Source organism: Pristiophorus japonicus, chromosome 8 (assembly GCF_044704955.1).
Source record: "Pristiophorus japonicus isolate sPriJap1 chromosome 8, sPriJap1.hap1, whole genome shotgun sequence".
Lineage (NCBI taxonomy): Eukaryota > Metazoa > Chordata > Chondrichthyes > Pristiophoridae > Pristiophorus > Pristiophorus japonicus.
The window spans coordinates 174,726,437-174,749,554 of NC_091984.1; the positions used below are offsets into that span (position 1 = coordinate 174,726,437).

At 48.2% G+C, this 23,118-nt stretch overlaps 26 non-coding genes across 26 annotated transcripts; 13 read left to right on the forward strand and 13 right to left on the reverse strand.

The window, feature by feature from the left end:
• Positions 1-512: 512 nt before the first annotated feature.
• trnal-aag (transfer RNA leucine (anticodon AAG)) lies at positions 513-595 on the reverse strand. The gene has a single exon. It is a non-coding gene; the product is annotated as a tRNA-Leu (tRNA).
• Positions 596-1,221: 626 nt separating this feature from the next.
• On the forward strand, positions 1,222-1,340 carry trnal-caa (transfer RNA leucine (anticodon CAA)). The gene is made up of 2 exons: positions 1,222-1,259; positions 1,295-1,340. It is a non-coding gene; the product is annotated as a tRNA-Leu (tRNA).
• Positions 1,341-2,277: 937 nt separating this feature from the next.
• Positions 2,278-2,360, reverse strand: trnal-aag (transfer RNA leucine (anticodon AAG)). The gene has a single exon. It is a non-coding gene; the product is annotated as a tRNA-Leu (tRNA).
• A 626-nt stretch (positions 2,361-2,986) lies between these two features.
• Positions 2,987-3,105, forward strand: trnal-caa (transfer RNA leucine (anticodon CAA)). Its single transcript has 2 exons — positions 2,987-3,024; positions 3,060-3,105. It is a non-coding gene; the product is annotated as a tRNA-Leu (tRNA).
• A 937-nt stretch (positions 3,106-4,042) lies between these two features.
• On the reverse strand, positions 4,043-4,125 carry trnal-aag (transfer RNA leucine (anticodon AAG)). The gene has a single exon. It is a non-coding gene; the product is annotated as a tRNA-Leu (tRNA).
• A 626-nt stretch (positions 4,126-4,751) lies between these two features.
• On the forward strand, positions 4,752-4,870 carry trnal-caa (transfer RNA leucine (anticodon CAA)). The gene is made up of 2 exons: positions 4,752-4,789; positions 4,825-4,870. It is a non-coding gene; the product is annotated as a tRNA-Leu (tRNA).
• A 937-nt stretch (positions 4,871-5,807) lies between these two features.
• trnal-aag (transfer RNA leucine (anticodon AAG)) lies at positions 5,808-5,890 on the reverse strand. The gene has a single exon. It is a non-coding gene; the product is annotated as a tRNA-Leu (tRNA).
• A 626-nt stretch (positions 5,891-6,516) lies between these two features.
• On the forward strand, positions 6,517-6,635 carry trnal-caa (transfer RNA leucine (anticodon CAA)). Its single transcript has 2 exons — positions 6,517-6,554; positions 6,590-6,635. It is a non-coding gene; the product is annotated as a tRNA-Leu (tRNA).
• Positions 6,636-7,572: 937 nt separating this feature from the next.
• On the reverse strand, positions 7,573-7,655 carry trnal-aag (transfer RNA leucine (anticodon AAG)). Its single transcript has one exon. It is a non-coding gene; the product is annotated as a tRNA-Leu (tRNA).
• Positions 7,656-8,281: 626 nt separating this feature from the next.
• trnal-caa (transfer RNA leucine (anticodon CAA)) lies at positions 8,282-8,400 on the forward strand. Its single transcript has 2 exons — positions 8,282-8,319; positions 8,355-8,400. It is a non-coding gene; the product is annotated as a tRNA-Leu (tRNA).
• Positions 8,401-9,337: 937 nt separating this feature from the next.
• trnal-aag (transfer RNA leucine (anticodon AAG)) lies at positions 9,338-9,420 on the reverse strand. The gene has a single exon. It is a non-coding gene; the product is annotated as a tRNA-Leu (tRNA).
• Positions 9,421-10,046: 626 nt separating this feature from the next.
• Positions 10,047-10,165, forward strand: trnal-caa (transfer RNA leucine (anticodon CAA)). Its single transcript has 2 exons — positions 10,047-10,084; positions 10,120-10,165. It is a non-coding gene; the product is annotated as a tRNA-Leu (tRNA).
• A 937-nt stretch (positions 10,166-11,102) lies between these two features.
• trnal-aag (transfer RNA leucine (anticodon AAG)) lies at positions 11,103-11,185 on the reverse strand. Its single transcript has one exon. It is a non-coding gene; the product is annotated as a tRNA-Leu (tRNA).
• Positions 11,186-11,811: 626 nt separating this feature from the next.
• Positions 11,812-11,930, forward strand: trnal-caa (transfer RNA leucine (anticodon CAA)). Its single transcript has 2 exons — positions 11,812-11,849; positions 11,885-11,930. It is a non-coding gene; the product is annotated as a tRNA-Leu (tRNA).
• Positions 11,931-12,867: 937 nt separating this feature from the next.
• trnal-aag (transfer RNA leucine (anticodon AAG)) lies at positions 12,868-12,949 on the reverse strand. Its single transcript has one exon. It is a non-coding gene; the product is annotated as a tRNA-Leu (tRNA).
• Positions 12,950-13,565: 616 nt separating this feature from the next.
• trnal-caa (transfer RNA leucine (anticodon CAA)) lies at positions 13,566-13,684 on the forward strand. The gene is made up of 2 exons: positions 13,566-13,603; positions 13,639-13,684. It is a non-coding gene; the product is annotated as a tRNA-Leu (tRNA).
• A 937-nt stretch (positions 13,685-14,621) lies between these two features.
• Positions 14,622-14,704, reverse strand: trnal-aag (transfer RNA leucine (anticodon AAG)). The gene has a single exon. It is a non-coding gene; the product is annotated as a tRNA-Leu (tRNA).
• A 626-nt stretch (positions 14,705-15,330) lies between these two features.
• Positions 15,331-15,449, forward strand: trnal-caa (transfer RNA leucine (anticodon CAA)). The gene is made up of 2 exons: positions 15,331-15,368; positions 15,404-15,449. It is a non-coding gene; the product is annotated as a tRNA-Leu (tRNA).
• Positions 15,450-16,386: 937 nt separating this feature from the next.
• Positions 16,387-16,469, reverse strand: trnal-aag (transfer RNA leucine (anticodon AAG)). Its single transcript has one exon. It is a non-coding gene; the product is annotated as a tRNA-Leu (tRNA).
• A 626-nt stretch (positions 16,470-17,095) lies between these two features.
• Positions 17,096-17,214, forward strand: trnal-caa (transfer RNA leucine (anticodon CAA)). Its single transcript has 2 exons — positions 17,096-17,133; positions 17,169-17,214. It is a non-coding gene; the product is annotated as a tRNA-Leu (tRNA).
• Positions 17,215-18,151: 937 nt separating this feature from the next.
• Positions 18,152-18,233, reverse strand: trnal-aag (transfer RNA leucine (anticodon AAG)). Its single transcript has one exon. It is a non-coding gene; the product is annotated as a tRNA-Leu (tRNA).
• A 616-nt stretch (positions 18,234-18,849) lies between these two features.
• On the forward strand, positions 18,850-18,968 carry trnal-caa (transfer RNA leucine (anticodon CAA)). The gene is made up of 2 exons: positions 18,850-18,887; positions 18,923-18,968. It is a non-coding gene; the product is annotated as a tRNA-Leu (tRNA).
• Positions 18,969-19,905: 937 nt separating this feature from the next.
• trnal-aag (transfer RNA leucine (anticodon AAG)) lies at positions 19,906-19,988 on the reverse strand. Its single transcript has one exon. It is a non-coding gene; the product is annotated as a tRNA-Leu (tRNA).
• Positions 19,989-20,613: 625 nt separating this feature from the next.
• Positions 20,614-20,732, forward strand: trnal-caa (transfer RNA leucine (anticodon CAA)). The gene is made up of 2 exons: positions 20,614-20,651; positions 20,687-20,732. It is a non-coding gene; the product is annotated as a tRNA-Leu (tRNA).
• Positions 20,733-21,668: 936 nt separating this feature from the next.
• On the reverse strand, positions 21,669-21,750 carry trnal-aag (transfer RNA leucine (anticodon AAG)). Its single transcript has one exon. It is a non-coding gene; the product is annotated as a tRNA-Leu (tRNA).
• Positions 21,751-22,375: 625 nt separating this feature from the next.
• On the forward strand, positions 22,376-22,494 carry trnal-caa (transfer RNA leucine (anticodon CAA)). Its single transcript has 2 exons — positions 22,376-22,413; positions 22,449-22,494. It is a non-coding gene; the product is annotated as a tRNA-Leu (tRNA).
• Positions 22,495-23,118: the final 624 nt, after the last annotated feature.

Sequence of the window (23,118 nt, forward strand, 5' to 3'; positions counted from 1 at the left end):
ATTACTTGCAATGTTTACTTCCGACATTAACACATTTTGCCAGTATAAAAGGCACCAGAGCCAAACAAGTCAGGTATTAGCATGTGAAAGTTGCCAGAGTCGATGCCTTGGTGGACCGAGGCCTTTCAATGCTCAGACTGATGCTTACGACCAAGGGCACAATAGTGTCAGGAAGGCCGAGTGGAGTGAGGCGCCAGACTCAAAGACTGTTAATCCTTAACTGACCAAAGGTCGGCGAATTCCGGTCCCTTTCTAGGGGCGTGGGTTGCAATCCCACCTCTGACGTGACATTTTTCCCCACACAAATGCAGCCAGCGTCAAAAGGCCTGTTGAACTGGCCTTCAATTTACAAGTGGCAACATCAAACTCTTCAACGGTTTGCCAACAAACTGAAGGCACCGTTCTCAGCTCAACCTCTTTTCCACACCAAAATAGTCATATCACAACACAGCGGGAGCCGACTGCTTCATGGCTCGCGGTGAAGGGGCGCAAATATTACACGCCACAAATTCTGGCAGCGGTGGGATTCGAACCCACTGCCTCCGAAGAGACTGGAGCCTTAATCCAGCGCCTTAGACCGCTCGGCCACGCTACCACTGGCAGCAGTTTCCGTTCTGGAACTAGTGACCGGTGAGTGAAATGTGACTTTGCTTTGGGCAAGATAATAATCAAGGCCATTGAAGTGGCAGACGGTAAACTCTCGAGAAATGATTTTGCAGCATACAGGTCCACAGGGCAACACCAGTAATTAGGTGCACGTTGGAACGAAGCAGTTACAACCTTCATTCAATATTTATTCCGACATCAACGTCACTGACAAAACCAGATTATCTGGTCATGATCACATTGCCGTTTGTGGGATCTTGCTGTGTGCAAACTGGCTGCGGCGTTCCCCACATTGCAACAGTGCCTTCACTTTTACAATACTTCATTGGCTGTAAAGCGCCTTGGGACGTCGTTCGGTCATGAAAGGCGCTTTCGAAATACAATACAGAAAATGTTACCCGATAGCTGACAAAATGCGAGCTGTTGCGAGAAATACCTGTGTTTGAATGTTGGTTGCATTGCAGGGATGATGAACTTAATGACTGGCGCTGCCTGTTAAGTCCTGTCGTAAGAATGTGTGCGTTGTGTGTTTGCACAGGAGGAAGAATTGTGAGGCTGCTCAGTAAGTGTGCAGAATTTGCAGCACATTTTCCTGCGTGCTGCTGCACGACCATTGTCAGGATGGCCGAGTGGTCTAAGGCGCCAGACTCAAGGACTGTTAATCCTTACCTTACCAAAGGTTGGTGTATTCTGGTCCCTTTCTAGGGGCGTGGGTTCGAATCCCACTTCTGACATTAACTTTTTATCCAGACAAATGCCAGCCAGCGTCAAAAAGCCTGCTCAACTGGCTTTAAATTTGCAAGTGGTCACCTCAAGCTCCTCAACGCTATTGGCGTTTGCCAATAAGCGAAAGGCACCGCACCGCCCACAGACCAACTTGTTTTGCTCTCTAAACTTATCACATTCTAACCCTGTTCTCGGGGATAGGGTTTAAAATCAGACTTCTCCTTTCAACCCATTCCCACACTAAAAAGCAGCAGACTCAAAGCATGACATTTTTATCCTCCCGCGTTGCTGAATTCCACGTTGCTTTCTCGTACTGTGGCTTTCAATCCCACTGCAGACAGTGGTGGTTCTCAGAAAAAGGGCACCACTGTCAAAGAATGAGATTTCTTCCACACAAAGGCTGCTCAAATCTGCTCCGTTCCTCAGGCAGGGAATTACTTGCAATGTTTACTTCCGACATTAACACATTTTGCCAGTATAAAAGGCACCAGAGCCAAACAAGTCAGGTATTAGCATGTGAAAGTTGCCAGAGTCGATGCCTTGGTGGACCGAGGCCTTTCAATGCTCAGACTGATGCTTACGGCCAAGGGCACAATAGTGTCAGGAAGGCCGAGTGGAGTGAGGCGCCAGACTCAAAGACTGTTAATCCTTAACTGACCAAAGGTCGGCGAATTCCGGTCCCTTTCTAGGGGCGTGGGTTGCAATCCCACCTCTGACGTGACATTTTTCCCCACACAAATGCAGCCAGCGTCAAAAGGCCTGTTGAACTGGCCTTCAATTTACAAGTGGCAACATCAAACTCTTCAACGGTTTGCCAACAAACTGAAGGCACCGTTCTCCGCTCAACCTCTTTTCCACACCAAAATAGTCATATCACAACACAGCGGGAGCCGACTGCTTCATGGCTCGCGGTGAAGGGGCGCAAATATTACACGCCACAAATTCTGGCAGCGGTGGGATTCGAACCCACTGCCTCCGAAGAGACTGGAGCCTTAATCCAGCGCCTTAGACCGCTCGGCCACGCTACCACTGGCAGCAGTTTCCGTTCTGGAACTAGTGACCGGTGAGTGAAATGTGACTTTGCTTTGGGCAAGATAATAATCAAGGCCATTGAAGTGGCAGACGGTAAACTCTCGAGAAATGATTTTGCAGCATACAGGTCCACAGGGCAACACCAGTAATTAGGTGCACGTTGGAACGAAGCAGTTACAACCTTCATTCAATATTTATTCCGACATCAACGTCACTGACAAAACCAGATTATCTGGTCATGATCACATTGCCGTTTGTGGGATCTTGCTGTGTGCAAACTGGCTGCGGCGTTCCCCACATTGCAACAGTGCCTTCACTTTTACAATACTTCATTGGCTGTAAAGCGCCTTGGGACGTCGTTCGGTCATGAAAGGCGCTTTCGAAATACAATACAGAAAATGTTACCCGATAGCTGACAAAATGCGAGCTGTTGCGAGAAATACCTGTGTTTGAATGTTGGTTGCATTGCAGGGATGATGAACTTAATGACTGGCGCTGCCTGTTAAGTCCTGTCGTAAGAATGTGTGCGTTGTGTGTTTGCACAGGAGGAAGAATTGTGAGGCTGCTCAGTAAGTGTGCAGAATTTGCAGCACATTTTCCTGCGTGCTGCTGCACGACCATTGTCAGGATGGCCGAGTGGTCTAAGGCGCCAGACTCAAGGACTGTTAATCCTTACCTTACCAAAGGTTGGTGTATTCTGGTCCCTTTCTAGGGGCGTGGGTTCGAATCCCACTTCTGACATTAACTTTTTATCCAGACAAATGCCAGCCAGCGTCAAAAAGCCTGCTCAACTGGCTTTAAATTTGCAAGTGGTCACCTCAAGCTCCTCAACGCTATTGGCGTTTGCCAATAAGCGAAAGGCACCGCACCGCCCACAGACCAACTTGTTTTGCTCTCTAAACTTATCACATTCTAACCCTGTTCTCGGGGATAGGGTTTAAAATCAGACTTCTCCTTTCAACCCATTCCCACACTAAAAAGCAGCAGACTCAAAGCATGACATTTTTATCCTCCCGCGTTGCTGAATTCCACGTTGCTTTCTCGTACTGTGGCTTTCAATCCCACTGCAGACAGTGGTGGTTCTCAGAAAAAGGGCACCACTGTCAAAGAATGAGATTTCTTCCACACAAAGGCTGCTCAAATCTGCTCCGTTCCTCAGGCAGGGAATTACTTGCAATGTTTACTTCCGACATTAACACATTTTGCCAGTATAAAAGGCACCAGAGCCAAACAAGTCAGGTATTAGCATGTGAAAGTTGCCAGAGTCGATGCCTTGGTGGACCGAGGCCTTTCAATGCTCAGACTGATGCTTACGACCAAGGGCACAATAGTGTCAGGAAGGCCGAGTGGAGTGAGGCGCCAGACTCAAAGACTGTTAATCCTTAACTGACCAAAGGTCGGCGAATTCCGGTCCCTTTCTAGGGGCGTGGGTTGCAATCCCACCTCTGACGTGACATTTTTCCCCACACAAATGCAGCCAGCGTCAAAAGGCCTGTTGAACTGGCCTTCAATTTACAAGTGGCAACATCAAACTCTTCAACGGTTTGCCAACAAACTGAAGGCACCGTTCTCAGCTCAACCTCTTTTCCACACCAAAATAGTCATATCACAACACAGCGGGAGCCGACTGCTTCATGGCTCGCGGTGAAGGGGCGCAAATATTACACGCCACAAATTCTGGCAGCGGTGGGATTCGAACCCACTGCCTCCGAAGAGACTGGAGCCTTAATCCAGCGCCTTAGACCGCTCGGCCACGCTACCACTGGCAGCAGTTTCCGTTCTGGAACTAGTGACCGGTGAGTGAAATGTGACTTTGCTTTGGGCAAGATAATAATCAAGGCCATTGAAGTGGCAGACGGTAAACTCTCGAGAAATGATTTTGCAGCATACAGGTCCACAGGGCAACACCAGTAATTAGGTGCACGTTGGAACGAAGCAGTTACAACCTTCATTCAATATTTATTCCGACATCAACGTCACTGACAAAACCAGATTATCTGGTCATGATCACATTGCCGTTTGTGGGATCTTGCTGTGTGCAAACTGGCTGCGGCGTTCCCCACATTGCAACAGTGCCTTCACTTTTACAATACTTCATTGGCTGTAAAGCGCCTTGGGACGTCGTTCGGTCATGAAAGGCGCTTTCGAAATACAATACAGAAAATGTTACCCGATAGCTGACAAAATGCGAGCTGTTGCGAGAAATACCTGTGTTTGAATGTTGGTTGCATTGCAGGGATGATGAACTTAATGACTGGCGCTGCCTGTTAAGTCCTGTCGTAAGAATGTGTGCGTTGTGTGTTTGCACAGGAGGAAGAATTGTGAGGCTGCTCAGTAAGTGTGCAGAATTTGCAGCACATTTTCCTGCGTGCTGCTGCACGACCATTGTCAGGATGGCCGAGTGGTCTAAGGCGCCAGACTCAAGGACTGTTAATCCTTACCTTACCAAAGGTTGGTGTATTCTGGTCCCTTTCTAGGGGCGTGGGTTCGAATCCCACTTCTGACATTAACTTTTTATCCAGACAAATGCCAGCCAGCGTCAAAAAGCCTGCTCAACTGGCTTTAAATTTGCAAGTGGTCACCTCAAGCTCCTCAACGCTATTGGCGTTTGCCAATAAGCGAAAGGCACCGCACCGCCCACAGACCAACTTGTTTTGCTCTCTAAACTTATCACATTCTAACCCTGTTCTCGGGGATAGGGTTTAAAATCAGACTTCTCCTTTCAACCCATTCCCACACTAAAAAGCAGCAGACTCAAAGCATGACATTTTTATCCTCCCGCGTTGCTGAATTCCACGTTGCTTTCTCGTACTGTGGCTTTCAATCCCACTGCAGACAGTGGTGGTTCTCAGAAAAAGGGCACCACTGTCAAAGAATGAGATTTCTTCCACACAAAGGCTGCTCAAATCTGCTCCGTTCCTCAGGCAGGGAATTACTTGCAATGTTTACTTCCGACATTAACACATTTTGCCAGTATAAAAGGCACCAGAGCCAAACAAGTCAGGTATTAGCATGTGAAAGTTGCCAGAGTCGATGCCTTGGTGGACCGAGGCCTTTCAATGCTCAGACTGATGCTTACGGCCAAGGGCACAATAGTGTCAGGAAGGCCGAGTGGAGTGAGGCGCCAGACTCAAAGACTGTTAATCCTTAACTGACCAAAGGTCGGCGAATTCCGGTCCCTTTCTAGGGGCGTGGGTTGCAATCCCACCTCTGACGTGACATTTTTCCCCACACAAATGCAGCCAGCGTCAAAAGGCCTGTTGAACTGGCCTTCAATTTACAAGTGGCAACATCAAACTCTTCAACGGTTTGCCAACAAACTGAAGGCACCGTTCTCAGCTCAACCTCTTTTCCACACCAAAATAGTCATATCACAACACAGCGGGAGCCGACTGCTTCATGGCTCGCGGTGAAGGGGCGCAAATATTACACGCCACAAATTCTGGCAGCGGTGGGATTCGAACCCACTGCCTCCGAAGAGACTGGAGCCTTAATCCAGCGCCTTAGACCGCTCGGCCACGCTACCACTGGCAGCAGTTTCCGTTCTGGAACTAGTGACCGGTGAGTGAAATGTGACTTTGCTTTGGGCAAGATAATAATCAAGGCCATTGAAGTGGCAGACGGTAAACTCTCGAGAAATGATTTTGCAGCATACAGGTCCACAGGGCAACACCAGTAATTAGGTGCACGTTGGAACGAAGCAGTTACAACCTTCATTCAATATTTATTCCGACATCAACGTCACTGACAAAACCAGATTATCTGGTCATGATCACATTGCCGTTTGTGGGATCTTGCTGTGTGCAAACTGGCTGCGGCGTTCCCCACATTGCAACAGTGCCTTCACTTTTACAATACTTCATTGGCTGTAAAGCGCCTTGGGACGTCGTTCGGTCATGAAAGGCGCTTTCGAAATACAATACAGAAAATGTTACCCGATAGCTGACAAAATGCGAGCTGTTGCGAGAAATACCTGTGTTTGAATGTTGGTTGCATTGCAGGGATGATGAACTTAATGACTGGCGCTGCCTGTTAAGTCCTGTCGTAAGAATGTGTGCGTTGTGTGTTTGCACAGGAGGAAGAATTGTGAGGCTGCTCAGTAAGTGTGCAGAATTTGCAGCACATTTTCCTGCGTGCTGCTGCACGACCATTGTCAGGATGGCCGAGTGGTCTAAGGCGCCAGACTCAAGGACTGTTAATCCTTACCTTACCAAAGGTTGGTGTATTCTGGTCCCTTTCTAGGGGCGTGGGTTCGAATCCCACTTCTGACATTAACTTTTTATCCAGACAAATGCCAGCCAGCGTCAAAAAGCCTGCTCAACTGGCTTTAAATTTGCAAGTGGTCACCTCAAGCTCCTCAACGCTATTGGCGTTTGCCAATAAGCGAAAGGCACCGCACCGCCCACAGACCAACTTGTTTTGCTCTCTAAACTTATCACATTCTAACCCTGTTCTCGGGGATAGGGTTTAAAATCAGACTTCTCCTTTCAACCCATTCCCACACTAAAAAGCAGCAGACTCAAAGCATGACATTTTTATCCTCCCGCGTTGCTGAATTCCACGTTGCTTTCTCGTACTGTGGCTTTCAATCCCACTGCAGACAGTGGTGGTTCTCAGAAAAAGGGCACCACTGTCAAAGAATGAGATTTCTTCCACACAAAGGCTGCTCAAATCTGCTCCGTTCCTCAGGCAGGGAATTACTTGCAATGTTTACTTCCGACATTAACACATTTTGCCAGTATAAAAGGCACCAGAGCCAAACAAGTCAGGTATTAGCATGTGAAAGTTGCCAGAGTCGATGCCTTGGTGGACCGAGGCCTTTCAATGCTCAGACTGATGCTTACGGCCAAGGGCACAATAGTGTCAGGAAGGCCGAGTGGAGTGAGGCGCCAGACTCAAAGACTGTTAATCCTTAACTGACCAAAGGTCGGCGAATTCCGGTCCCTTTCTAGGGGCGTGGGTTGCAATCCCACCTCTGACGTGACATTTTTCCCCACACAAATGCAGCCAGCGTCAAAAGGCCTGTTGAACTGGCCTTCAATTTACAAGTGGCAACATCAAACTCTTCAACGGTTTGCCAACAAACTGAAGGCACCGTTCTCAGCTCAACCTCTTTTCCACACCAAAATAGTCATATCACAACACAGCGGGAGCCGACTGCTTCATGGCTCGCGGTGAAGGGGCGCAAATATTACACGCCACAAATTCTGGCAGCGGTGGGATTCGAACCCACTGCCTCCGAAGAGACTGGAGCCTTAATCCAGCGCCTTAGACCGCTCGGCCACGCTACCACTGGCAGCAGTTTCCGTTCTGGAACTAGTGACCGGTGAGTGAAATGTGACTTTGCTTTGGGCAAGATAATAATCAAGGCCATTGAAGTGGCAGACGGTAAACTCTCGAGAAATGATTTTGCAGCATACAGGTCCACAGGGCAACACCAGTAATTAGGTGCACGTTGGAACGAAGCAGTTACAACCTTCATTCAATATTTATTCCGACATCAACGTCACTGACAAAACCAGATTATCTGGTCATGATCACATTGCCGTTTGTGGGATCTTGCTGTGTGCAAACTGGCTGCGGCGTTCCCCACATTGCAACAGTGCCTTCACTTTTACAATACTTCATTGGCTGTGAAGCGCCTTGGGACGTCGTTCGGTCATGAAAGGCGCTTTCGAAATACAATACAGAAAATGTTACCCGATAGCTGACAAAATGCGAGCTGTTGCGAGAAATACCTGTGTTTGAATGTTGGTTGCATTGCAGGGATGATGAACTTAATGACTGGCGCTGCCTGTTAAGTCCTGTCGTAAGAATGTGTGCGTTGTGTGTTTGCACAGGAGGAAGAATTGTGAGGCTGCTCAGTAAGTGTGCAGAATTTGCAGCACATTTTCCTGCGTGCTGCTGCACGACCATTGTCAGGATGGCCGAGTGGTCTAAGGCGCCAGACTCAAGGACTGTTAATCCTTACCTTACCAAAGGTTGGTGTATTCTGGTCCCTTTCTAGGGGCGTGGGTTCGAATCCCACTTCTGACATTAACTTTTTATCCAGACAAATGCCAGCCAGCGTCAAAAAGCCTGCTCAACTGGCTTTAAATTTGCAAGTGGTCACCTCAAGCTCCTCAACGCTATTGGCGTTTGCCAATAAGCGAAAGGCACCGCACCGCCCACAGACCAACTTGTTTTGCTCTCTAAACTTATCACATTCTAACCCTGTTCTCGGGGATAGGGTTTAAAATCAGACTTCTCCTTTCAACCCATTCCCACACTAAAAAGCAGCAGACTCAAAGCATGACATTTTTATCCTCCCGCGTTGCTGAATTCCACGTTGCTTTCTCGTACTGTGGCTTTCAATCCCACTGCAGACAGTGGTGGTTCTCAGAAAAAGGGCACCACTGTCAAAGAATGAGATTTCTTCCACACAAAGGCTGCTCAAATCTGCTCCGTTCCTCAGGCAGGGAATTACTTGCAATGTTTACTTCCGACATTAACACATTTTGCCAGTATAAAAGGCACCAGAGCCAAACAAGTCAGGTATTAGCATGTGAAAGTTGCCAGAGTCGATGCCTTGGTGGACCGAGGCCTTTCAATGCTCAGACTGATGCTTACGACCAAGGGCACAATAGTGTCAGGAAGGCCGAGTGGAGTGAGGCGCCAGACTCAAAGACTGTTAATCCTTAACTGACCAAAGGTCGGCGAATTCCGGTCCCTTTCTAGGGGCGTGGGTTGCAATGCCACCTCTGACGTGACATTTTTCCCCACACAAATGCAGCCAGCGTCAAAAGGTCTGTTGAACTGGCCTTCAATTTACAAGTGGCAACATCAAACTCTTCAACGGTTTGCCAACAAACTGAAGGCACCGTTCTCAGCTCAACCTCTTTTCTACACCAAAATAGTCATATCACAACACAGCGGGAGCCGACTGCTTCATGGCTCGCGGTGAAGGGGCGCAAATATTACACGCCACAAATTCTGGCAGCGGTGGGATTCGAACCCACTGCCTCCGAAGAGACTGGAGCCTTAATCCAGCGCCTTAGACCGCTCGGCCACGCTACCACTGGCAGCAGTTTCCGTTCTGGAACTAGTGACCGGTGAGTGAAATGTGACTTTGCTTTGGGCAAGATAATAATCAAGGCCATTGAAGTGGCAGACGGTAAACTCTCGAGAAATGATTTTGCAGCATACAGGTCCACAGGGCAACACCAGTAATTAGGTGCACGTTGGAACGAAGCAGTTACAACCTTCATTCAATATTTATTCCGACATCAACGTCACTGACAAAACCAGATTATCTGGTCATGATCACATTGCCGTTTGTGGGATCTTGCTGTGTGCAAACTGGCTGCGGCGTTCCCCACATTGCAACAGTGCCTTCACTTTTACAATACTTCATTGGCTGTGAAGCGCCTTGGGACGTCGTTCGGTCATGAAAGGCGCTTTCGAAATACAATACAGAAAATGTTACCCGATAGCTGACAAAATGCGAGCTGTTGCGAGAAATACCTGTGTTTGAATGTTGGTTGCATTGCAGGGATGATGAACTTAATGACTGGCGCTGCCTGTTAAGTCCTGTCGTAAGAATGTGTGCGTTGTGTGTTTGCACAGGAGGAAGAATTGTGAGGCTGCTCAGTAAGTGTGCAGAATTTGCAGCACATTTTCCTGCGTGCTGCTGCACGACCATTGTCAGGATGGCCGAGTGGTCTAAGGCGCCAGACTCAAGGACTGTTAATCCTTACCTTACCAAAGGTTGGTGTATTCTGGTCCCTTTCTAGGGGCGTGGGTTCGAATCCCACTTCTGACATTAACTTTTTATCCAGACAAATGCCAGCCAGCGTCAAAAAGCCTGCTCAACTGGCTTTAAATTTGCAAGTGGTCACCTCAAGCTCCTCAACGCTATTGGCGTTTGCCAATAAGCGAAAGGCACCGCACCGCCCACAGACCAACTTGTTTTGCTCTCTAAACTTATCACATTCTAACCCTGTTCTCGGGGATAGGGTTTAAAATCAGACTTCTCCTTTCAACCCATTCCCACACTAAAAAGCAGCAGACTCAAAGCATGACATTTTTATCCTCCCGCGTTGCTGAATTCCACGTTGCTTTCTCGTACTGTGGCTTTCAATCCCACTGCAGACAGTGGTGGTTCTCAGAAAAAGGGCACCACTGTCAAAGAATGAGATTTCTTCCACACAAAGGCTGCTCAAATCTGCTCCGTTCCTCAGGCAGGGAATTACTTGCAATGTTTACTTCCGACATTAACACATTTTGCCAGTATAAAAGGCACCAGAGCCAAACAAGTCAGGTATTAGCATGTGAAAGTTGCCAGAGTCGATGCCTTGGTGGACCGAGGCCTTTCAATGCTCAGACTGATGCTTACGACCAAGGGCACAATAGTGTCAGGAAGGCCGAGTGGAGTGAGGCGCCAGACTCAAAGACTGTTAATCCTTAACTGACCAAAGGTCGGCGAATTCCGGTCCCTTTCTAGGGGCGTGGGTTGCAATGCCACCTCTGACGTGACATTTTTCCCCACACAAATGCAGCCAGCGTCAAAAGGTCTGTTGAACTGGCCTTCAATTTACAAGTGGCAACATCAAACTCTTCAACGGTTTGCCAACAAACTGAAGGCACCGTTCTCAGCTCAACCTCTTTTCTACACCAAAATAGTCATATCACAACACAGCGGGAGCCGACTGCTTCATGGCTCGCGGTGAAGGGGCGCAAATATTACACGCCACAAATTCTGGCAGCGGTGGGATTCGAACCCACTGCCTCCGAAGAGACTGGAGCCTTAATCCAGCGCCTTAGACCGCTCGGCCACGCTACCACTGGCAGCAGTTTCCGTTCTGGAACTAGTGACCGGTGAGTGAAATGTGACTTTGCTTTGGGCAAGATAATAATCAAGGCCATTGAAGTGGCAGACGGTAAACTCTCGAGAAATGATTTTGCAGCATACAGGTCCACAGGGCAACACCAGTAATTAGGTGCACGTTGGAACGAAGCAGTTACAACCTTCATTCAATATTTATTCCGACATCAACGTCACTGACAAAACCAGATTATCTGGTCATGATCACATTGCCGTTTGTGGGATCTTGCTGTGTGCAAACTGGCTGCGGCGTTCCCCACATTGCAACAGTGCCTTCACTTTTACAATACTTCATTGGCTGTGAAGCGCCTTGGGACGTCGTTCGGTCATGAAAGGCGCTTTCGAAATACAATACAGAAAATGTTACCCGATAGCTGACAAAATGCGAGCTGTTGCGAGAAATACCTGTGTTTGAATGTTGGTTGCATTGCAGGGATGATGAACTTAATGACTGGCGCTGCCTGTTAAGTCCTGTCGTAAGAATGTGTGCGTTGTGTGTTTGCACAGGAGGAAGAATTGTGAGGCTGCTCAGTAAGTGTGCAGAATTTGCAGCACATTTTCCTGCGTGCTGCTGCACGACCATTGTCAGGATGGCCGAGTGGTCTAAGGCGCCAGACTCAAGGACTGTTAATCCTTACCTTACCAAAGGTTGGTGTATTCTGGTCCCTTTCTAGGGGCGTGGGTTCGAATCCCACTTCTGACATTAACTTTTTATCCAGACAAATGCCAGCCAGCGTCAAAAAGCCTGCTCAACTGGCTTTAAATTTGCAAGTGGTCACCTCAAGCTCCTCAACGCTATTGGCGTTTGCCAATAAGCGAAAGGCACCGCACCGCCCACAGACCAACTTGTTTTGCTCTCTAAACTTATCACATTCTAACCCTGTTCTCGGGGATAGGGTTTAAAATCAGACTTCTCCTTTCAACCCATTCCCACACTAAAAAGCAGCAGACTCAAAGCATGACATTTTTATCCTCCCGCGTTGCTGAATTCCACGTTGCTTTCTCGTACTGTGGCTTTCAATCCCACTGCAGACAGTGGTGGTTCTCAGAAAAAGGGCACCACTGTCAAAGAATGAGATTTCTTCCACACAAAGGCTGCTCAAATCTGCTCCGTTCCTCAGGCAGGGAATTACTTGCAATGTTTACTTCCGACATTAACACATTTTGCCAGTATAAAAGGCACCAGAGCCAAACAAGTCAGGTATTAGCATGTGAAAGTTGCCAGAGTCGATGCCTTGGTGGACCGAGGCCTTTCAATGCTCAGACTGATGCTTACGGCCAAGGGCACAATAGTGTCAGGAAGGCCGAGTGGAGTGAGGCGCCAGACTCAAAGACTGTTAATCCTTAACTGACCAAAGGTCGGCGAATTCCGGTCCCTTTCTAGGGGCGTGGGTTGCAATCCCACCTCTGACGTGACATTTTTCCCCACACAAATGCAGCCAGCGTCAAAAGGCCTGTTGAACTGGCCTTCAATTTACAAGTGGCAACATCAAACTCTTCAACGGTTTGCCAACAAACTGAAGGCACCGTTCTCAGCTCAACCTCTTTTCCACACCAAAATAGTCATATCACAACACAGCGGGAGCCGACTGCTTCACGGCTCGCGGTGAAGGGGCGCAAATATTACACGCCACAAATTCTGGCAGTGGTGGGATTCGAACCCACGCCTCCGAAGAGACTGGAGCCTTAATCCAGCGCCTTAGACCGCTCGGCCACGCTACCACTGGCAGCAGTTTCCGTTCTGGAACTAGTGACCGGTGAGTGAAATGTGACTTTGCTTTGGGCAAGATAATAATCAAGGCCATTGAAGTGGCAGACCGTAAACTCTCGAGAAATGATTTTGCAGCATACAGGTCCACAGGGCAACACCAGTAATTAGGTGCACGTTGGAACGAACCTTCATTCAATATTTATTCCGACATCAACGTCACTGACAAAACCAGATTATCTGGTCATGATCACATTGCCGTTTGTGGGATCTTGCTGTGTGCAAACTGGCTGCGGCGTTCCCCACATTGCAACAGTGCCTTCACTTTTACAATACTTCATTGGCTGTGAAGCGCCTTGGGACGTCGTTCGGTCATGAAAGGCGCTTTCGAAATACAATACAGAAAATGTTACCCGATAGCTGACAAAATGCGAGCTGTTGCGAGAAATACCTGTGTTTGAATGTTGGTTGCATTGCAGGGATGATGAACTTAATGACTGGCGCTGCCTGTTAAGTCCTGTCGTAAGAATGTGTGCGTTGTGTGTTTGCACAGGAGGAAGAATTGTGAGGCTGCTCAGTAAGTGTGCAGAATTTGCAGCACATTTTCCTGCGTGCTGCTGCACGACCATTGTCAGGATGGCCGAGTGGTCTAAGGCGCCAGACTCAAGGACTGTTAATCCTTACCTTACCAAAGGTTGGTGTATTCTGGTCCCTTTCTAGGGGCGTGGGTTCGAATCCCACTTCTGACATTAACTTTTTATCCAGACAAATGCCAGCCAGCGTCAAAAAGCCTGCTCAACTGGCTTTAAATTTGCAAGTGGTCACCTCAAGCTCCTCAACGCTATTGGCGTTTGCCAATAAGCGAAAGGCACCGCACCGCCCACAGACCAACTTGTTTTGCTCTCTAAACTTATCACATTCTAACCCTGTTCTCGGGGATAGGGTTTAAAATCAGACTTCTCCTTTCAACCCATTCCCACACTAAAAAGCAGCAGACTCAAAGCATGACATTTTTATCCTCCCGCGTTGCTGAATTCCACGTTGCTTTCTCGTACTGTGGCTTTCAATCCCACTGCAGACAGTGGTGGTTCTCAGAAAAAGGGCACCACTGTCAAAGAATGAGATTTCTTCCACACAAAGGCTGCTCAAATCTGCTCCGTTCCTCAGGCAGGGAATTACTTGCAATGTTTACTTCCGACATTAACACATTTTGCCAGTATAAAAGGCACCAGAGCCAAACAAGTCAGGTATTAGCATGTGAAAGTTGCCAGAGTCGATGCCTTGGTGGACCGAGGCCTTTCAATGCTCAGACTGATGCTTACGACCAAGGGCACAATAGTGTCAGGAAGGCCGAGTGGAGTGAGGCGCCAGACTCAAAGACTGTTAATCCTTAACTGACCAAAGGTCGGCGAATTCCGGTCCCTTTCTAGGGGCGTGGGTTGCAATCCCACCTCTGACGTGACATTTTTCCCCACACAAATGCAGCCAGCGTCAAAAGGTCTGTTGAACTGGCCTTCAATTTACAAGTGGCAACATCAAACTCTTCAACGGTTTGCCAACAAACTGAAGGCACCGTTCTCAGCTCAACCTCTTTTCTACACCAAAATAGTCATATCACAACACAGCGGGAGCCGACTGCTTCATGGCTCGCGGTGAAGGGGCGCAAATATTACACGCCACAAATTCTGGCAGCGGTGGGATTCGAACCCACTGCCTCCGAAGAGACTGGAGCCTTAATCCAGCGCCTTAGACCGCTCGGCCACGCTACCACTGGCAGCAGTTTCCGTTCTGGAACTAGTGACCGGTGAGTGAAATGTGACTTTGCTTTGGGCAAGATAATAATCAAGGCCATTGAAGTGGCAGACGGTAAACTCTCGAGAAATGATTTTGCAGCATACAGGTCCACAGGGCAACACCAGTAATTAGGTGCACGTTGGAACGAAGCAGTTACAACCTTCATTCAATATTTATTCCGACATCAACGTCACTGACAAAACCAGATTATCTGGTCATGATCACATTGCCGTTTGTGGGATCTTGCTGTGTGCAAACTGGCTGCGGCGTTCCCCACATTGCAACAGTGCCTTCACTTTTACAATACTTCATTGGCTGTGAAGCGCCTTGGGACGTCGTTCGGTCATGAAAGGCGCTTTCGAAATACAATACAGAAAATGTTACCCGATAGCTGACAAAATGCGAGCTGTTGCGAGAAATACCTGTGTTTGAATGTTGGTTGCATTGCAGGGATGATGAACTTAATGACTGGCGCTGCCTGTTAAGTCCTGTCGTAAGAATGTGTGCGTTGTGTGTTTGCACAGGAGGAAGAATTGTGAGGCTGCTCAGTAAGTGTGCAGAATTTGCAGCACATTTTCCTGCGTGCTGCTGCACGACCATTGTCAGGATGGCCGAGTGGTCTAAGGCGCCAGACTCAAGGACTGTTAATCCTTACCTTACCAAAGGTTGGTGTATTCTGGTCCCTTTCTAGGGGCGTGGGTTCGAATCCCACTTCTGACATTAACTTTTTATCCAGACAAATGCCAGCCAGCGTCAAAAAGCCTGCTCAACTGGCTTTAAATTTGCAAGTGGTCACCTCAAGCTCCTCAACGCTATTGGCGTTTGCCAATAAGCGAAAGGCACCGCACCGCCCACAGACCAACTTGTTTTGCTCTCTAAACTTATCACATTCTAACCCTGTTCTCGGGGATAGGGTTTAAAATCAGACTTCTCCTTTCAACCCATTCCCACACTAAAAAGCAGCAGACTCAAAGCATGACATTTTTATCCTCCCGCGTTGCTGAATTCCACGTTGCTTTCTCGTACTGTGGCTTTCAATCCCACTGCAGACAGTGGTGGTTCTCAGAAAAAGGGCACCACTGTCAAAGAATGAGATTTCTTCCACACAAAGGCTGCTCAAATCTGCTCCGTTCCTCAGGCAGGGAATTACTTGCAATGTTTACTTCCGACATTAACACATTTTGCCAGTATAAAAGGCACCAGAGCCAAACAAGTCAGGTATTAGCATGTGAAAGTTGCCAGAGTCGATGCCTTGGTGGACCGAGGCCTTTCAATGCTCAGACTGATGCTTACGACCAAGGGCACAATAGTGTCAGGAAGGCCGAGTGGAGTGAGGCGCCAGACTCAAAGACTGTTAATCCTTAACTGACCAAAGGTCGGCGAATTCCGGTCCCTTTCTAGGGGCGTGGGTTGCAATGCCACCTCTGACGTGACATTTTTCCCCACACAAATGCAGCCAGCGTCAAAAGGTCTGTTGAACTGGCCTTCAATTTACAAGTGGCAACATCAAACTCTTCAACGGTTTGCCAACAAACTGAAGGCACCGTTCTCAGCTCAACCTCTTTTCTACACCAAAATAGTCATATCACAACACAGCGGGAGCCGACTGCTTCATGGCTCGCGGTGAAGGGGCGCAAATATTACACGCCACAAATTCTGGCAGCGGTGGGATTCGAACCCACTGCCTCCGAAGAGACTGGAGCCTTAATCCAGCGCCTTAGACCGCTCGGCCACGCTACCACTGGCAGCAGTTTCCGTTCTGGAACTAGTGACCGGTGAGTGAAATGTGACTTTGCTTTGGGCAAGATAATAATCAAGGCCATTGAAGTGGCAGACGGTAAACTCTCGAGAAATGATTTTGCAGCATACAGGTCCACAGGGCAACACCAGTAATTAGGTGCACGTTGGAACGAAGCAGTTACAACCTTCATTCAATATTTATTCCGACATCAACGTCACTGACAAAACCAGATTATCTGGTCATGATCACATTGCCGTTTGTGGGATCTTGCTGTGTGCAAACTGGCTGCGGCGTTCCCCACATTGCAACAGTGCCTTCACTTTTACAATACTTCATTGGCTGTGAAGCGCCTTGGGACGTCGTTCGGTCATGAAAGGCGCTTTCGAAATACAATACAGAAAATGTTACCCGATAGCTGACAAAATGCGAGCTGTTGCGAGAAATACCTGTGTTTGAATGTTGGTTGCATTGCAGGGATGATGAACTTAATGACTGGCGCTGCCTGTTAAGTCCTGTCGTAAGAATGTGTGCGTTGTGTGTTTGCACAGGAGGAAGAATTGTGAGGCTGCTCAGTAAGTGTGCAGAATTTGCAGCACATTTTCCTGCGTGCTGCTGCACGACCATTGTCAGGATGGCCGAGTGGTCTAAGGCGCCAGACTCAAGGACTGTTAATCCTTACCTTACCAAAGGTTGGTGTATTCTGGTCCCTTTCTAGGGGCGTGGGTTCGAATCCCACTTCTGACATTAACTTTTTATCCAGACAAATGCCAGCCAGCGTCAAAAAGCCTGCTCAACTGGCTTTAAATTTGCAAGTGGTCACCTCAAGCTCCTCAACGCTATTGGCGTTTGCCAATAAGCGAAAGGCACCGCACCGCCCACAGACCAACTTGTTTTGCTCTCTAAACTTATCACATTCTAACCCTGTTCTCGGGGATAGGGTTTAAAATCAGACTTCTCCTTTCAACCCATTCCCACACTAAAAAGCAGCAGACTCAAAGCATGACATTTTTATCCTCCCGCGTTGCTGAATTCCACGTTGCTTTCTCGTACTGTGGCTTTCAATCCCACTGCAGACAGTGGTGGTTCTCAGAAAAAGGGCACCACTGTCAAAGAATGAGATTTCTTCCACACAAAGGCTGCTCAAATCTGCTCCGTTCCTCAGGCAGGGAATTACTTGCAATGTTTACTTCCGACATTAACACATTTTGCCAGTATAAAAGGCACCAGAGCCAAACAAGTCAGGTATTAGCATGTGAAAGTTGCCAGAGTCGATGCCTTGGTGGACCGAGGCCTTTCAATGCTCAGACTGATGCTTACGGCCAAGGGCACAATAGTGTCAGGAAGGCCGAGTGGAGTGAGGCGCCAGACTCAAAGACTGTTAATCCTTAACTGACCAAAGGTCGGCGAATTCCGGTCCCTTTCTAGGGGCGTGGGTTGCAATCCCACCTCTGACGTGACATTTTTCCCCACACAAATGCAGCCAGCGTCAAAAGGCCTGTTGAACTGGCCTTCAATTTACAAGTGGCAACATCAAACTCTTCAACGGTTTGCCAACAAACTGAAGGCACCGTTCTCAGCTCAACCTCTTTTCCACACCAAAATAGTCATATCACAACACAGCGGGAGCCGACTGCTTCACGGCTCGCGGTGAAGGGGCGCAAATATTACACGCCACAAATTCTGGCAGTGGTGGGATTCGAACCCACGCCTCCGAAGAGACTGGAGCCTTAATCCAGCGCCTTAGACCGCTCGGCCACGCTACCACTGGCAGCAGTTTCCGTTCTGGAACTAGTGACCGGTGAGTGAAATGTGACTTTGCTTTGGGCAAGATAATAATCAAGGCCATTGAAGTGGCAGACCGTAAACTCTCGAGAAATGATTTTGCAGCATACAGGTCCACAGGGCAACACCAGTAATTAGGTGCACGTTGGAACGAACCTTCATTCAATATTTATTCCGACATCAACGTCACTGACAAAACCAGATTATCTGGTCATGATCACATTGCCGTTTGTGGGATCTTGCTGTGTGCAAACTGGCTGCGGCGTTCCCCACATTGCAACAGTGCCTTCACTTTTACAATACTTCATTGGCTGTGAAGCGCCTTGGGACGTCGTTCGGTCATGAAAGGCGCTTTCGAAATACAATACAGAAAATGTTACCCGATAGCTGACAAAATGCGAGCTGTTGCGAGAAATACCTGTGTTTGAATGTTGGTTGCATTGCAGGGATGATGAACTTAATGACTGGCGCTGCCTGTTAAGTCCTGTCGTAAGAATGTGTGCGTTGTGTGTTTGCACAGGAGGAAGAATTGTGAGGCTGCTCAGTAAGTGTGCAGAATTTGCAGCACATTTTCCTGCGTGCTGCTGCACGACCATTGTCAGGATGGCCGAGTGGTCTAAGGCGCCAGACTCAAGGACTGTTAATCCTTACCTTACCAAAGGTTGGTGTATTCTGGTCCCTTTCTAGGGGCGTGGGTTCGAATCCCACTTCTGACATTAACTTTTTATCCAGACAAATGCCAGCCAGCGTCAAAAAGCCTGCTCAACTGGCTTTAAATTTGCAAGTGGTCACCTCAAGCTCCTCAACGCTATTGGCGTTTGCCAATAAGCGAAAGGCACCGCACCGCCCACAGACCAACTTGTTTTGCTCTCTAAACTTATCACATTCTAACCCTGTTCTCGGGGATAGGGTTTAAAATCAGACTTCTCCTTTCAACCCATTCCCACACTAAAAAGCAGCAGACTCAAAGCATGACATTTTTATCCTCCCGCGTTGCTGAATTCCACGTTGCTTTCTCGTACTGTGGCTTTCAATCCCACTGCAGACAGTGGTGGTTCTCAGAAAAAGGGCACCACTGTCAAAGAATGAGATTTCTTCCACACAAAGGCTGCTCAAATCTGCTCCGTTCCTCAGGCAGGGAATTACTTGCAATGTTTACTTCCGACATTAACACATTTTGCCAGTATAAAAGGCACCAGAGCCAAACAAGTCAGGTATTAGCATGTGAAAGTTGCCAGAGTCGATGCCTTGGTGGACCGAGGCCTTTCAATGCTCAGACTGATGCTTACGGCCAAGGGCACAATAGTGTCAGGAAGGCCGAGTGGAGTGAGGCGCCAGACTCAAAGACTGTTAATCCTTAACTGACCAAAGGTCGGCGAATTCCGGTCCCTTTCTAGGGGCGTGGGTTGCAATCCCACCTCTGACGTGACATTTTTCCCCACACAAATGCAGCCAGCGTCAAAAGGCCTGTTGAACTGGCCTTCAATTTACAAGTGGCAACATCAAACTCTTCAACGGTTTGCCAACAAACTGAAGGCACCGTTCTCAGCTCAACCTCTTTTCCACACCAAAATAGTCATATCACAACACAGCGGGAGCCGACTGCTTCATGGCTCGCGGTGAAGGGGCGCAAATATTACACGCCACAAATTCTGGCAGCGGTGGGATTCGAACCCACTGCCTCCGAAGAGACTGGAGCCTTAATCCAGCGCCTTAGACCGCTCGGCCACGCTACCACTGGCAGCAGTTTCCGTTCTGGAACTAGTGACCGGTGAGTGAAATGTGACTTTGCTTTGGGCAAGATAATAATCAAGGCCATTGAAGTGGCAGACGGTAAACTCTCGAGAAATGATTTTGCAGCATACAGGTCCACAGGGCAACACCAGTAATTAGGTGCACGTTGGAACGAAGCAGTTACAACCTTCATTCAATATTTATTCCGACATCAACGTCACTGACAAAACCAGATTATCTGGTCATGATCACATTGCCGTTTGTGGGATCTTGCTGTGTGCAAACTGGCTGCGGCGTTCCCCACATTGCAACAGTGCCTTCACTTTTACAATACTTCATTGGCTGTGAAGCGCCTTGGGACGTCGTTCGGTCATGAAAGGCGCTTTCGAAATACAATACAGAAAATGTTACCCGATAGCTGACAAAATGCGAGCTGTTGCGAGAAATACCTGTGTTTGAATGTTGGTTGCATTGCAGGGATGATGAACTTAATGACTGGCGCTGCCTGTTAAGTCCTGTCGTAAGAATGTGTGCGTTGTGTGTTTGCACAGGAGGAAGAATTGTGAGGCTGCTCAGTAAGTGTGCAGAATTTGCAGCACATTTTCCTGCAGCTGCTGCACGACCATTGTCAGGATGGCCGAGTGGTCTAAGGCGCCAGACTCAAGGACTGTTAATCCTTACCTTACCAAAGGTTGGTGTATTCTGGTCCCTTTCTAGGGGCGTGGGTTCGAATCCCACTTCTGACATTAACTTTTTATCCAGACAAATGCCAGCCAGCGTCAAAAAGCCTGCTCAACTGGCTTTAAATTTGCAAGTGGTCACCTCAAGCTCCTCAACGCTATTGGCGTTTGCCAATAAGCGAAAGGCACCGCACCGCCCACAGACCAACTTGTTTTGCTCTCTAAACTTATCACATTCTAACCCTGTTCTCGGGGATAGGGTTTAAAATCAGACTTCTCCTTTCAACCCATTCCCACACTAAAAAGCAGCAGACTCAAAGCATGACATTTTTATCCTCCCGCGTTGCTGAATTCCACGTTGCTTTCTCGTACTGTGGCTTTCAATCCCACTGCAGACAGTGGTGGTTCTCAGAAAAAGGGCACCACTGTCAAAGAATGAGATTTCTTCCACACAAAGGCTGCTCAAATCTGCTCCGTTCCTCAGGCAGGGAATTACTTGCAATGTTACTTCCGACATTAACACATTTTGCCAGTATAAAAGGCACCAGAGCCAAACAAGTCAGGTATTAGCATGTGAAAGTTGCCAGAGTCGATGCCTTGGTGGACCGAGGCCTTTCAATGCTCAGACTGATGCTTACGGCCAAGGGCACAATAGTGTCAGGAAGGCCGAGTGGAGTGAGGCGCCAGACTCAAAGACTGTTAATCCTTAACTGACCAAAGGTCGGCGAATTCCGGTCCCTTTCTAGGGGCGTGGGTTGCAATCCCACCTCTGACGTGACATTTTTCCCCACACAAATGCAGCCAGCGTCAAAAGGCCTGTTGAACTGGCCTTCAATTTACAAGTGGCAACATCAAACTCTTCAACGGTTTGCCAACAAACTGAAGGCACCGTTCTCCGCTCAACCTCTTTTCCACACCAAAATAGTCATATCACAACACAGCGGGAGCCGACTGCTTCATGGCTCGCGGTGAAGGGGCGCAAATATTACACGCCACAAATTCTGGCAGCGGTGGGATTCGAACCCACGCCTCCGAAGAGACTGGAGCCTTAATCCAGCGCCTTAGACCGCTCGGCCACGCTACCACTGGCAGCAGTTTCCGTTCTGGAACTAGTGACCGGTGAGTGAAATGTGACTTTGCTTTGGGCAAGATAATAATCAAGGCCATTGAAGTGGCAGACGGTAAACTCTCGAGAAATGATTTTGCAGCATACAGGTCCACAGGGCAACACCAGTAATTAGGTGCACGTTGGAACGAAGCAGTTACAACCTTCATTCAATATTTATTCCGACATCAACGTCACTGACAAAACCAGATTATCTGGTCATGATCACATTGCCGTTTGTGGGATCTTGCTGTGTGCAAACTGGCTGCGGCGTTCCCCACATTGCAACAGTGCCTTCACTTTTACAATACTTCATTGGCTGTAAAGCGCCTTGGGACGTCGTTCGGTCATGAAAGGCGCTTTCGAAATACAATACAGAAAATGTTACCCGATAGCTGACAAAATGCGAGCTGTTGCGAGAAATACCTGTGTTTGAATGTTGGTTGCATTGCAGGGATGATGAACTTAATGACTGGCGCTGCCTGTTAAGTCCTGTCGTAAGAATGTGTGCGTTGTGTGTTTGCACAGGAGGAAGAATTGTGAGGCTGCTCAGTAAGTGTGCAGAATTTGCAGCACATTTTCCTGCAGCTGCTGCACGACCATTGTCAGGATGGCCGAGTGGTCTAAGGCGCCAGACTCAAGGACTGTTAATCCTTACCTTACCAAAGGTTGGTGTATTCTGGTCCCTTTCTAGGGGCGTGGGTTCGAATCCCACTTCTGACATTAACTTTTTATCCAGACAAATGCCAGCCAGCGTCAAAAAGCCTGCTCAACTGGCTTTAAATTTGCAAGTGGTCACCTCAAGCTCCTCAACGCTATTGGCGTTTGCCAATAAGCGAAAGGCACCGCACCGCCCACAGACCAACTTGTTTTGCTCTCTAAACTTATCACATTCTAACCCTGTTCTCGGGGATAGGGTTTAAAATCAGACTTCTCCTTTCAACCCATTCCCACACTAAAAAGCAGCAGACTCAAAGCATGACATTTTTATCCTCCCGCGTTGCTGAATTCCACGTTGCTTTCTCGTACTGTGGCTTTCAATCCCACTGCAGACAGTGGTGGTTCTCAGAAAAAGGGCACCACTGTCAAAGAATGAGATTTCTTCCACACAAAGGCTGCTCAAATCTGCTCCGTTCCTCAGGCAGGGAATTACTTGCAATGTTTACTTCCGACATTAACACATTTTGCCAGTATAAAAGGCACCAGAGCCAAACAAGTCAGGTATTAGCATGTGAAAGTTGCCAGAGTCGATGCCTTGGTGGACCGAGGCCTTTCAATGCTCAGACTGATGCTTACAGCCAAGGGCACAATAGTGTCAGGAAGGCCGAGTGGAGTGAGGCGCCAGAC